Source organism: Callithrix jacchus, chromosome 12, assembly GCF_049354715.1.
Source record: "Callithrix jacchus isolate 240 chromosome 12, calJac240_pri, whole genome shotgun sequence".
Taxonomy (NCBI): Eukaryota; Metazoa; Chordata; class Mammalia; order Primates; family Cebidae; genus Callithrix; species Callithrix jacchus.
The window spans coordinates 19,901,633-19,914,482 of record NC_133513.1 but is presented as its reverse complement, the minus strand read 5'-3'; the positions used below and the strand labels follow the sequence as shown (position 1 = coordinate 19,914,482).

Sequence of the window (12,850 nt, the reverse complement as noted above, 5' to 3'; positions counted from 1 at the left end):
AAAAAGGTATCCTCTAAAGAATATCAATTTTACTCACTTGTTCTATTTCCTTTGGAGAGCCATTTGGGAACTCCGAGGGTGACTCCTCCTGCCCCATTTTCCCCAGAGTTCCCGCAGGAGTGAATACCTACAGCACATATATGGTGTGGTCTTATAATTTAGCAGGGGATAGTTTTATGCCTGCATGATGACTCTCTGATAAGGCTGCAAATTCCCTGAGACTCAGGAGTTTCCAGAATTCTTACCATTTCCTCGTCAATGTTTTGTACATTATGGTCACTCAGCAAATGTTTGATGGGCAGGCTGACGGGGACCAGTTAATTTTGCTTCCCTCCATGGCTGCAGGATGCATGGTGACAGCTGAGAGGTCATTGTCCTTGGGCAGGCAAGGATGACGGACAGCTCTCCACAAAGCCGCCCTCGTCTGGAGGAGTAATTGAAAGCTATGTTAGGGCTTCTTCTGGAGTGCAAATGTATGCATTCATTATTGTCTCACCCATTTGCTTACTCACATCCTCGACCCTTTATTTACTCATTCCCTTACTTATTTATACATTCACCCAACACTTACTGAGGGACTGTCCCATGCCAGATACTCCACTTGACCCTGGGGATAAAATGGTTCATGCAGCCCATCTCTACTCACCTGAATGGACAGAGGAATGATGGAAGACTGACTCCCAGTATGGTCAGGACACTAGGACAGCAGCACCACTCACTGCTACAGCCTCCCAGCCCTGCAAACTCAAAGCAGTAGCAGGAAGCCCCATCCACATCTCTGATTTTGCTCATGATTTGATGCTAAATTATCAGTATATTCCTTGTATGTGGCTGGCAGCCTTTGCTGCAGTGTTTTGGTTGTAACGCAGCAGGTTGAAAATCTTTCTCTGTCTCTTCCTCTCTATCATTGTTGAACCTCTTAAATCAAATCTGCACTGGCTTTTCTTTCAAGGAGAGGACAGTATGAGCATCTGCTCAGCTATCTCTGGCTTCTCCAGGCGTGGATCTTTTTGTCTCCACAATGACAAGGGCTTTATTGAATTGTGAGAATTATATTCATTTTCTTTAAGCTATTTATTAGGTGCCTACTGTGCATCAGTAAGTTTACATGTGTTATCTTTAAGATGGGTTTTGTTGTTGCCTGCTTCAAAGTGGGAAAATACATGAAGCTTGAGAAAATGATTTTAACAATTTAGATAAGTATAAGGAAACTCAATAATCAAAATGTTAGTATTATTTATCTTGAGTTTCTTCGTTATAAACCCTGAAGCCTGCCCACCTGCCTGCCTTGAATAAACCCTGAAGCCTGCCCACCTGCCTGCCTTGAATTAGAGCTTCCATCAGCTGTCTGACCTCGGGCAAACTACTTAACTCTCCACATCTGTCAAATGGGGATCATAATAGTAACAATCTCCCAATATTGTTGTGAGGATGAAATGAACTAATATTTAGGAAAAGCTTGGAAGAGTTCTTGGCACATTGTAAGTGTGATATGTGTGAGCTCCTTTCTTGATTCTCATTCTGTGTTGAAGAGGACTTTCAGAGAGGAGACTCAGGGAACAGTGGGGCTGCCTAGACAAGTGGAAAATGTTATGCTGGGGGCTTAACCTAACTTGGTTTGAAGCCTGGTTCTGCTATTTCTACCAGTGTGATCTTGACTTAAACTCTCCAAAGCTCAGTTCCTCACCATAAAATGGTAATAACAACACAATTTCATTGAAAACACATGCTAACTATGCCATGATAAATAGTAGTTATTATTAAAGAGAAACACAGTAAAGAAGGTCCCGGGGGAGGTGAATAAATTAAGCATGATGACAGGCCTTGCTACTTCCCCATCTTTCTCTTCCCCCAGATTTGTTCGAGGTCTCATCATTACTGGTTTGCATTTCTATTTTAATCATGTTATAAGTTTACAGTATTCCCCCCGCCCCCCGCATCTTTATATGCTATAATTTGGGTACTATTTTTATACAACGAGGCCATTTTTAACCAAGAACAGATTCAATTGTCTTTCAGCATATATCATTGTTTATCTTAATTAATGCTAAAATATTCTTAGGGGAGAAACACATCCCACAGAGTATTATGCAAAGAAATGTAGCGTTCATTTTTGCCTCCCCCTTTTCTAGCATATCAATTTATAAAGGTTTTAGCATCCTGTTATTTCAATGACAATAATGCATGCTCTTAAACGCAGACACCCATCTGTGGGAAGCAAGTCACAAGGCGTCAACAGCAGCAAGGTGTGTATTGCAGTGGAGGTGGAGGACTGACAGCTGAAAGAAGAAGGGGATTTTGCTAGTGAGAATAATGCCAAGTGAAGTCGCAGGCTTCGTCTCTGATTCATCTATGGAAACATTCCTTGAGTAGAGCTGAATCTAGCTAGACTCCATGCTCGGAGTCTTTCTTACCAAGGCTCCTATAACTCTAAGCCCAGATGATGGACATCGTTGTTTTTACTCATCATCCATTCTCTTTTCTTCTAGTAAGATGCCCCATGCACCCCTTGGGGAATAATCCTTTCCACACTCAACTTAGGTGGTTTGCCTCTCCCTCCAGCTCTAGGGTGGACATGTGATATAGATCTGACCAATCAATATCTGCTATCTTCCTGGCCACATTGATTGGGCTAGAGATAGCCATGTGACCCAATCAGAGCCAATGAGACTCAGTTTTGAGACTTTAGATAGAACCACTGGGAAAGAGGGGTTCTCTTTCTACTAGGATGCTGACTAGTAGAAATATTACCCAGAGCTACCTGTGACCTTCTTTACTATGAAAAGGGGCGAGCTTGCCAAATAATGAAGCTGTATTAGTCTGTTCTCATGCTGCTAATAAAGACATACCTGACACTGGATAATTTATAACGGAAAGAGGTTTAATGGACTCACCATTCCACATGGCTGGAGAGGCCTCAAAATCATTGCAGAAGGCAAATGAGGAGCAAAGGCATGTCTTACATGGTGGCAGGCAAGAGAGTGTGCGCAGGGAAACTCCCCTTTATAAAACAGTCAGATCTTGTGAGACTGATTCACTACCATGAGAGCAACATGGGAAAGACCCATCCCCATGATTCTATTAGCTCCCCCTGGATCGCTCCCACAACACATGGGAATTAAGAGAGCTGCAATATGAGATGAGACTTTGGTAAGGACACAGCCAGACCATATCAGAAGCCAACATGAAAGGAAACAAAACTGAGAGATGGAGGCAGACTCTTGATGACAACTCTTGGACCCTGGATCAATTTTTGTTTAAAGCCAGTTTGCACTTTGAATCTTTGATGTAAGCCAATATATTTCCTTTATTTGTTTAAGCTAAATTAAGTCGTTTTTAATTTAAAGAGTTCAGAGAGGCACAGAGTTTAAGTAGGGAACTGTAAGAAGCCAGGATACTCTGTAGATTAGAAGGGAAAAATGTGGTGTTGACTGCATCTGGGAGAATGTGCATCTGAGGGCATCTTGCATCCCAGACCCACTTGTCTTCCTAGTATCAAGCAGTAGTTTGGTATCTGAGAAGTTCTAAGTAGCCCTTAAGACACACAGTCATACTAGAGAACCTCCTAAGAAACTGGGTATCATTGTGATATAAAATGTGGAACTTCACTAGGTTATGTAAGAACCTCTGAAAAGGGTTGATAAGAAGAGTGTACATTAGGTGTGTAAAGAACTAGGTGTAGAACTAGCCTAGTACAAAAGGGATCTAGTGAACTTGGATTCTACCGTACTCTAGCTGATGTTTGAGGAATCTGATCTAAGTAGGGGCTTGGGGGCAAAATTATGACAGGAAATCACTGTCTTTTATTGAAAATTTGTTGTCAACCAGATACTGTCCTAAATGACTTACCTACACTCTTGTATTTAATCCTCTCAACAACCTGATGAGTTATGCATCTTATTTCTGTTTTACATATAAGGGAACTGAGGCTTAGAAAGTTGGAATGACTTGGTCTGCCACAGCTAGGATTTCAACTCATGTTTTTATGACTTGAAAGCATGTAGTGGATGGTGACTTAGGTTGTGGACTTGAAACAGAACTTTGGCCAGTGGCTGGGGGACATGGAAGATGGGACAGAGTCCAGCTTCCAAAAGTTAGAAGGCTGCCAAGACTAAGCTTTTGGTCAGAGATTCAACCTTCTAGGAGCAGACCCTGATCCCAATGGGAGAGCAGTCCCAGGATGAGGCTGCATGCCGGGACTGGAGCCAACCCAGGGAGCATTAACTGGGATGGTTGTTGTGGCCGGTCAATATGCTTCTAGGGGCTTGTGGCAAAGGACAAACGCAGAGCTCCAAGTGAATTCCCTGCCAGAGCTTGTTCAGGTTGGCTTGGGGATAGGAGAGTCTGAGGAGAGAATGAAGCTGACGCAGAAAAAAGAGAGTCTTGTGGAATCCTAAGATTTAAAAAGAGGGAAAAAAGATGCCTTTTATTTATTAACCAACGATTTCAAGACACCAACACGTGACTGCCATTGGAGTAGGCTTTTCCCACACACGAAGCTCAGAGAGGTCAAGTGAGTTCTCTAGGGCCACATAGAAGCTGTGCCTGGGTTTGAAGCTATATCTGCTGAAACATAAAGGTCTTTTCATGGTGCCAGAGTCTACATTTCTCAGAGTACTAAGGTGGTGACTTGACCCTCAGCACCAAATAGGTGTCAAAAAGACAGCTCACATTTTAAGATATTATAGCTACTCTCTGCCCTGCAAGGTGTTAAGGACTTTACTTAAATCATCTCAACGTATCCCCTAGACAACCTGTGACATTTAGCCAGGCACCACCATCCTCATACTCGTCATTGTTCTTGAATGATGAAAATTGAAGCTCAGAAACTCAACCTGTGTGAAGATTACTAAGCTAGCAAAAGCCAGATCAGAACCTGAACCCAGGTACCCCATACTTTTAGATGTGCCAAAACTTATACCTCCACGTACAACTCTGCCTCAGTTTCTCCCTCTGTAAAATAAAAACAGTAATAAGGCCCATCTCATAAGGTTATTGTGAGAACAAAATGAACTGCTGCATACTAAGAGCTTAAAAGAGTGTCTGGCAAAGGAAACTTCATCAATGTTGGCTTTCATCGGGGCTATTTTAATTTTTGCATTACCATCTTCAAAAGGGCACTTCTTGCTTTCCCACGGCTAAGCTGCCATGCTCAAGTGTGCTGGAAAGAAGGCTGGGTAGCTTACAATGTGCAGCAGCCTCTTAGTGTAACCCTGGGGTGAGAGAGAAAAGAAGCTCTCTTGACATAACTTCATAAACCCATTTTAATCTAAACATTGATTTTCCTTTGGAACAATCCCCTTCCAGTTTGCATGCAGAGTCCCACCACGCCTCTACTACAGACGTGGGTATTGATGACATTACTGAGATAGAACAGTTGCCTCTTTCTTATTCCCTTTATTCGTCAGTCACCCCGGGCCTGTGTTTGTCTTCTGCATCCTCTGCTACCCAGCATCATTCACCGGAGTGCCTTCTTTTCCCTCACCAGCCATAACTCAAGGTGAAAGTTTCCAGTAATGACAAGTAGTAAAATATGAGAGATTTAAGCAAATTCAACTGGAAATAATGTGAAAAAATATTATTCGCTCCGGACATATGCTTCTCTTTTGATCTTCTTTGTCCGAGATACATTTTTTCAAAAAATGCCCCTTTGATAGCAAGAAGCGAGCAGGCACTAAAAGGAAACCTTATGTCTTTGTTGGGAAATAATTAGTCTGATCAAATCACTTGCTTTCTGATGGACAAAGGAGTCTTTAAAGAAAATCATTTGTGTTCTCTGGGCCCCTTCGGGCAGCACAGCTTTCTCAGGCTTGGGCTTTTAGATGAGAGTTTGGGGAATGGAAAATTTCCCTGAATAAAAAATCAGAAAGCTTGACCTACACAGTTACCTCTCTCTTAACATGACAACAATTGGCAATTACTTTTTGATCCGAAGTGTGAGGATGAATATGGAAAGGTAGGGCGAATCATTCTTCTTCTTCTCAGGCTCATTCTCTCTTTAGCGCTGCACCTGAAGCTGATTTTCTTTCCTTTCCTTTTCTTTTTTTTTCAGTCCCAGCGATTCAATATAATCTATAGCTGGAAATACCTATGTTAGCTGCAGCTGGGGGGGAAAGCAGTTGGCAAATTCATGAATCAGGGTTTCTTTTCTTTTTTGCTTGTGAAAGGTAACTTCTGACAGCTTAAGGATGATTTGGAATCAAGCATGGGTTGGTTCCTAGTGTCAGCACATTGCCAGGCTGGCTGTAATCAAGTGTGGACATCCACACATGGTTTCAGGGTCCGGGACAGCAGTGGCTCTAATGAAGAGGCAACCTTAAGTGGAATGCAGCATCATGATGGTTTATAGCTGCGTGGTGAAAAATGAGGCTCTGAAATCCGTCGCTCTTGGGTTAAATGCTACTTGGTCTGTAATGGGAAGCTGATCACTTAATTCCTCTGATACTCGGTGTCCTTATCTGTAAAATGGTGCCGATATAAAAGTAGCTGCCTTGTATAGCAGGGTTTCTCAATCTTGGCATTATCAACATTTGGGGCCAGGACGTTCTTCGTGGTGAGGGGCTGCCCTATGCATTGTAGGGTTTTTAGCATAATCTCTAGCTTCTACCCTCTAGATGCCAGTAGCACTCTCCCCTTACTGCATTATGATAAGCAGAGTCATCTCCAGACACTGCCAGTGTCCCCTGGGAGGCAAAATCCCCCCTCCCTCCCCTCATTGAGAGCCACTGCCGTGGAGCTATCGTGAGGATGAAATGAAATCATCCATACAATGCTCTCAGACACTGTTCAGTAGATACTATATAGTAAATACTCAGTAAGAATGGTCATTACTCAAACGCCAAGAGGGGAACAACAGACACACAGACACTGGGGCCTACTTGAGGGTGGAGGGTGGGAGGAGGGAGAGGAGCAGAAAAAATAACTATTGGGTACTAGGCTTAGTACCTGGGTGATGAAATAATCTGTACAACAAACCCTAGTGGCACAAGTTTACCTATATAACCAACCTGCACACGCACCTCTGAGCCTAAAATAAAAGCTGGAAAAATAAATGAACCAATGAATAAATAAATATTGGTTGTTACTGTATTAATACAACTGTCAATAGAAACTCAACACAATCGAGTTTTTTCTCTTGAGGAATTTTATAGACTCTCTGGATGTTTAGCGTCTCAGTTTCCCTGATAACAGCTAGGAATCCCCAGTTGTTCCATCTGCCAGTGGTGAAATGTTTTGCTTTCTGGCAAAACCACCCACTGCTAGAAACAGGGAAGTCGATTTCCAGCTGGTTCTGTGAATGAAGGGTGTCCTCTCACCTTGGGCCAGGGGAAATAGCTAATGCACCTGGGTTAAATACTTAAGGAATACTAAGAGCTTGAAAGAGTGTCTGGCAGAGAAAACTCTGGTGATGGGTTGATAAATGCAGCAAACCACACAGGCACAGTTTTACCTGTACATCCTGCACATGTACCTCAGAACTTAAAGATTTTAAAAACTGTTGAGGAAGGATTAGGAAAGGAGAGATCATATCCATAGCAGTGGGGACAGCAGCCCTGAGGATCTGAGTAATTAGAAGTCAACTGAAGCCTCCTCGTACTTTGGGGAGAAAGCAGCCTGCCCAGAAGAGGTGACCACAGTTGCTCCTGGGGCCTGGAGGTCTTGTGTGTATGCTGGAGTAGGAGCAGGGACAGGGGCAGCGGTCTGAATTGCAGATGGCAAAGAGAAACGGAAGCAATCAACTTTCTCCATCTATGCAACTGCTACCACTGATGGACTGCGCAAAGTAGTGACCATTGTTTGAACTCCATCATGGCCTGAGTTGTGTCTCCTCAAAATTCAAATATTGAAGCCCTATTTGAAGATAAGGACCTTAAGGAGGCAATTAAGGTGAGGTCCTAATCCAATAGAGCTGGTGTCCTTATAAAAAGAGAAAGACTGGTCAACATGGTGAAAGCCCGTCTCTACTAAAAATACAAAAAATTAGCTGGGCATGCTGGCGGGTGCCTGTAATCCCAGCTACTCAGGAGGCTGAGGCAGGAGAATCCTCTGAACCCAGGAGGCAGAGGTTGTGACGAGAGCAAAACTCCGTCTCAAAAAAAAAAAAAAAAGAGAAAGACACCAGCGCTCTCTTTTTCTCCTTGTGCAGAGAAAAGGCTGTGTGAGGGCAGAACAAGAAGGCAGTGATCTGGAAGCCAGGAAGAGGGATCTCACCCAAAGTTGAATTTGCTGGCACCTTGAATTTGAACTTCTAGCTTCCATAACTGGAGAAGACAAATGTCTGTTGTATAAGGCCGGCTTGACACCTGCTAGTGTATGTCCCATTGGTTGTGAGAATTTAATGGGATAAGGCGTGTGATATGCTTAGCACACTGACACACGGTACAATGGAGCTGACACAAGCCCCTTTCTCCCCGCTGCCTCCCCAGTGCAGGTGGACATAAGCAGCTCTCCAAGTCTTGTGCTATTTTGCCATGGAGGTCTGAGCAGACCAGTGCAAGCATTTACGAGGTGCTTGGCGGGGTGTCATTTTGTTCTCACAATGACCCTTTGAGGTCAGAAAGTGGAAACAGAAAGGTTAAAAACATGCCCAGTGTCCACACAAATAGGAAATGAACTGCTGGGCCTGTCCATCTTCAAACAATGAGATTCTTAACCACCGTCTGTATGTGGGCTGTTTCTACCCCCACATCACCATTTCTAGAATGTTAACATTGCGCAAGCCTCTGTGTCAGGGATTTAAACACATCAGCTCTTGTACTTTGGGAGGCTGAGGTGGAATGGTCACTTGAGATCAGAAGTTTGAGACCAGCCTTTCCAATATGGCAAACCCTCATCTTTACTAAAAATACAAGAATTAGCTGGGTGTGGTGGTGCACAGCTGTAGTCCCAGCTACTCAGGAGGCTGAGGTTGCAGTGAGCTGAGATTGCACCACTGTACTCCAGCTGGGCAACAGAGTTAGACTCTGTCTCAACCCCACCCTGGCAAAATAAATATACATCAGCTCTTTTAAATCTCTGGATGATTTGCTGCTGTGAGAAATGAGCTGATATTTGGTCTTTAGATGTCACAGCAACAGTCACTGAATTTTACTGTCTCTGCTGTTTTAATCCAACCAAGGATTCTGAGAGTGCGTGGGGGTGAGGACTCAGAAAAAGAAAAGCACATTCAACTCCAGGTCACTCCAGGTGAGTTCACTCCAGGTCAAGAGTCAGCCAATGCTTTTAGTGGCTGCAATTTGCTATTCAGGGACCTGCATTTATGCAAATGAAAGCAAGAGGTCTTGGACTAAGGAAGGGAAATGATCATCCATCCTCTGCCCTGCCATTCTATTCCAAGATGTATTTCTCCAGCTGGGGGCTTAGCAACAAATTGCATCTTCCTTCTTCACTTCCTTCCAAGGACAATGAATAATAATAATTCAAAGCAGAGCAAAGAGCCTGCATTTACACAGAGCACATTTCCAATGTGTTTTGAGATTACCTGATTTTATCTTCAAGTCACTATGGGAGGCAAGTGCTTTCTGACAGATGAAGTAAAGACATAGAATTGAGGACTCTTGACCACAACCCACTGCATTTTTTCCAGGTGGTGCCATTTGGCTGGCGGTAATGCTGTAGGCACTTGGCATCCATTACGGGTAAGGGCAGCAGAATTAGAAGCAGGCAGACCTAGGTTTGAATCCCGCCTCTGACCCTAAGCATCTGTCTGGCATTGGACACATTAACTTATCTCTTTGAAAATGGTTTAGAGAAAATGAAGATGGAGATCATAATGATCTCCTGGGGTCAACCACATATAATTTGAAGGTACCTATGGAAAATACAGTGCTTGACATACACATGATCAGTGCTTAGCAGTTGTTTTTGCTGTTCTCAATGGATGAGAACTTTCTAGAATGTGCAAGGTTCATGCCTAAGCACTGTCTCTCATAATCCGTGGGCATCTCCACATCATGGGGTCCTCTGAAGGACCTGAGAGGTCATTCTTTGTTTGGCTGGGGCTTTCCTTGGGTAGGAAAGATGATGTAGGTCTGAACCAGGCAGTATTTAGTGAGTGTTCATACAGTTCATGGCCAACTACTCTAATGACCGAGAGTCCACAGAGCCTGTTGTTCATGAACCTGAGCCTTGAAGTCAGATCAAGTCCCAGCTCGACACCTACTAGTGTATGTCCCATTGGGTGGTTGTGAGAATTTAATGGGCTAAGGCGTGTGATATGCTTAGCACACTGACACACGGTACAATGGAGCTGACACAATCTTCCCACAAGCCCCTTTCTCCCCACTGCCTCCCCAGTGCAGGTGGACATAAGCAGCTCTACAAGTGGGTTAAGTTTTAGTTTTCCTTCTCTCATTCCTTCACTGGCAAATGGCTAAGATAAAAGTTAGTTTTCCTGTAATGACCCACAGCAGTTTCTGGGCTCAATGGTTCCTTTCCAATAAGGCAATGTTCATCTTGTCTTACTGGAAAAAAAATTTCCATCTAGAAGTGAGAAGCTCTCCTCCATAGCTACTGCCCTGATGGACAGAAGCAGATTTAGGATTTTTTTTTTTTTTTTTTTTTTTTTTTTTTTTGCTTTTGAAACATTTAATGATCACTAGGCACTTAGACCTCCCTCCCCTCAACCCCGTCACAGTTATGCCCATGGCAGAAACATGGAATCTGGTGTCAAGAAACCTCGGATTCTAACCTCAATTTTTATTATTCTAGTGGGCTAAAAGGCAAGGCAATGTCTAAACTTTATCCCAATTTGGATATTATGCATTCTTGTCATTCCCTTGGTAGCCAATGCAAAAGTTGATCAATCTTAAGACCTCACACTGCATCTTATATTTCATCCTCTTTCCTGTCTGCTTAGCCTAAGCTCTGCTTCTCATCAGGAAGATCTGTGACAAGTAATGGTAAATTATTCCCAAAGCTCACTCTACCCATGACTAACTACATCCCTCACAGTGGGTGTTATGCTAAACCCCTATTAACCTCATTAGGAAGGCACCAGGTTCCAGAGACTGAAGAAGAGACCCAGAACCAGTAAATAAGACATGGGGTGGCCAGGCATGGAGGCTCACACCTGTAATCTCAGCACTTTGGGAGGCTGAGGTGGGCAGATCACCTGAGGTCAGGAGTTTGAGACCAGCCTGGCCAACGTGGTGTGAAACCCTGTCTCTACTAAAAATACAAAAATTAGTGTGATGTGGTGGTGCGTGCCTGTAATCCCAGCTACTTGGGAGGCTGAGACAGGAGAGTCACTTGAACCTGAGAGGCAAGGTTACAGTGAGCCGAGATTGTGCCACTGCACTCCAGCCAGGGTGACAGAGCGAGACTCCATCTCAAAAAAAAAAAAGACATGGGGTTTCATTGGGGGCTACATACAGGGGAGAGAATGCAGTGGTGGGGTGGTGGACTGGGCAAGAAAACCTCAACTGCTTGCAAACAACATGTAATTTTGGCCAGGCATGGTGGCTCACACCTGTAATCACAGCGCTTTGGAAGGGTGAGATGGGTGGATCACCTGTCAGGAGTTTGAAACCAGCCTGACCAACATGGTGAAACACTATCTCCATTAAAAATACAAAAATTAGCCGGGCATTGGGGCACATGCCTGCAATCCCAGCTACTTGGGAGGCTGAGGCACAAGATTTACTTGAACCCGGGAGGTGGAGGTTGCAGTGAGCTGAAATTGTGCCACTGCAATCCTGCCTGGGTGACACAGTGAGACTCTGTCTCAAAATAAAAACAAAAAAACAGCATGCAGTTTACTTAGCATTTTCACCTAGCATCCTCCCCTTAATGACCTCCACTGGCAACTTTCATTTACTCCAAAAGTTAGGGTTTCAATCCCCTGCACGACACATGTTTCATGGGACAGGTCAGGAACTCAGATGTTCTACATAGACAAGGAAAAAAATCTCCACTTTGGCCACTCCTGATTCCCTAGCTCGGAACGCACATTCAGGTGCGTCTGCCATACAGAGTCATCATTATTGCTCTCAGGTGCATTTACCCTACAGTGGCTTATGATGTGGTTAAAAGTAGAAGCTTGAAGTTCAAATCCCATTTTGGCTACTTACTAGCTGTGGAACTGAGACCCTTTCCTTCTTCAGCATTCATGTATTCATTCCTTTCAAAAACTAGTGCTGAGATATCCCTTTGGATACAGTGATAAACAGGGGATACACTATTTCATCCCTACCTTCAAATAGTACAGTCTAGTGGCAAAGACAGCTCTGCCAAAGTGTGACCCAAGTGAGGTTATGGGAAGACCCATTTTTATAAGATCATGTAGCAGAAGTTTCCACTGTCATCTGGACAGGGTAGTAGTCAGGGAAGGCTCTCCAGAGGAGCCAAGCCTAAGCTGAAAGTTAAGGCTGGAAGAGGAGATGGAGGAAGGGAAACTGCTGGGCAGAGAGACCCCCGTATGTGGAGGCCAGGGGGCTAGAGACAGCGGAGTGCCTTGAACTCTAAATAAATTGAGAAAAGTTCATCCGGAAGTTTTGTGTGTGTGTGTGTGTAGTTTTTTTTTTTTTTCTTTTAATGGAGTGTGTGGTAGAGAGGAGAATGGTGAGAGTTGGGACTGGAGAGATAGGACTGGGTTATGAAAGGGAATCAAAAGCATATGAAGGAGAATAGACCTGTGTCCTCAGAGTAATGGGAGCCCCTTAGACAATTTTAAAAAGGTAATTACATGGTTCAGTTTTTATTTTGGAAAAGTCAACTGAATTGTGGAGGATGGTTTGTGTGGGAGGAGAACGAGTTGGAGGATAGGGCGGTAACCTACAGCGATGGCCAGAATGTAGGCTCCTTGAGGGCTGAGATCTTCACCCGTTTTGTTGCTTTGGGTATCCCAGCT

The 12,850-nt window shown here is 43.9% G+C and overlaps 1 long non-coding RNA gene across 3 annotated transcripts in view; it reads left to right on the top strand.

Moving 5' to 3' along the window:
- LOC144578592 (uncharacterized) overlaps positions 1-12,850 on the top strand; it is a 366,916-nt gene that overhangs the window by 111,495 nt on the left and 242,571 nt on the right. For 2 of the 3 annotated variants that reach the window (XR_013524696.1, XR_013524697.1), the window contains exon 1: positions 9,114-9,186. The exons of the other annotated variant lie outside the window; for it this stretch is intronic. This is a non-coding gene — a long non-coding RNA (uncharacterized LOC144578592). Of the gene's footprint in view, positions 1-9,113; positions 9,187-12,850 lie in introns of those variants that run through there. 3 annotated transcript variants of the gene reach the window in all.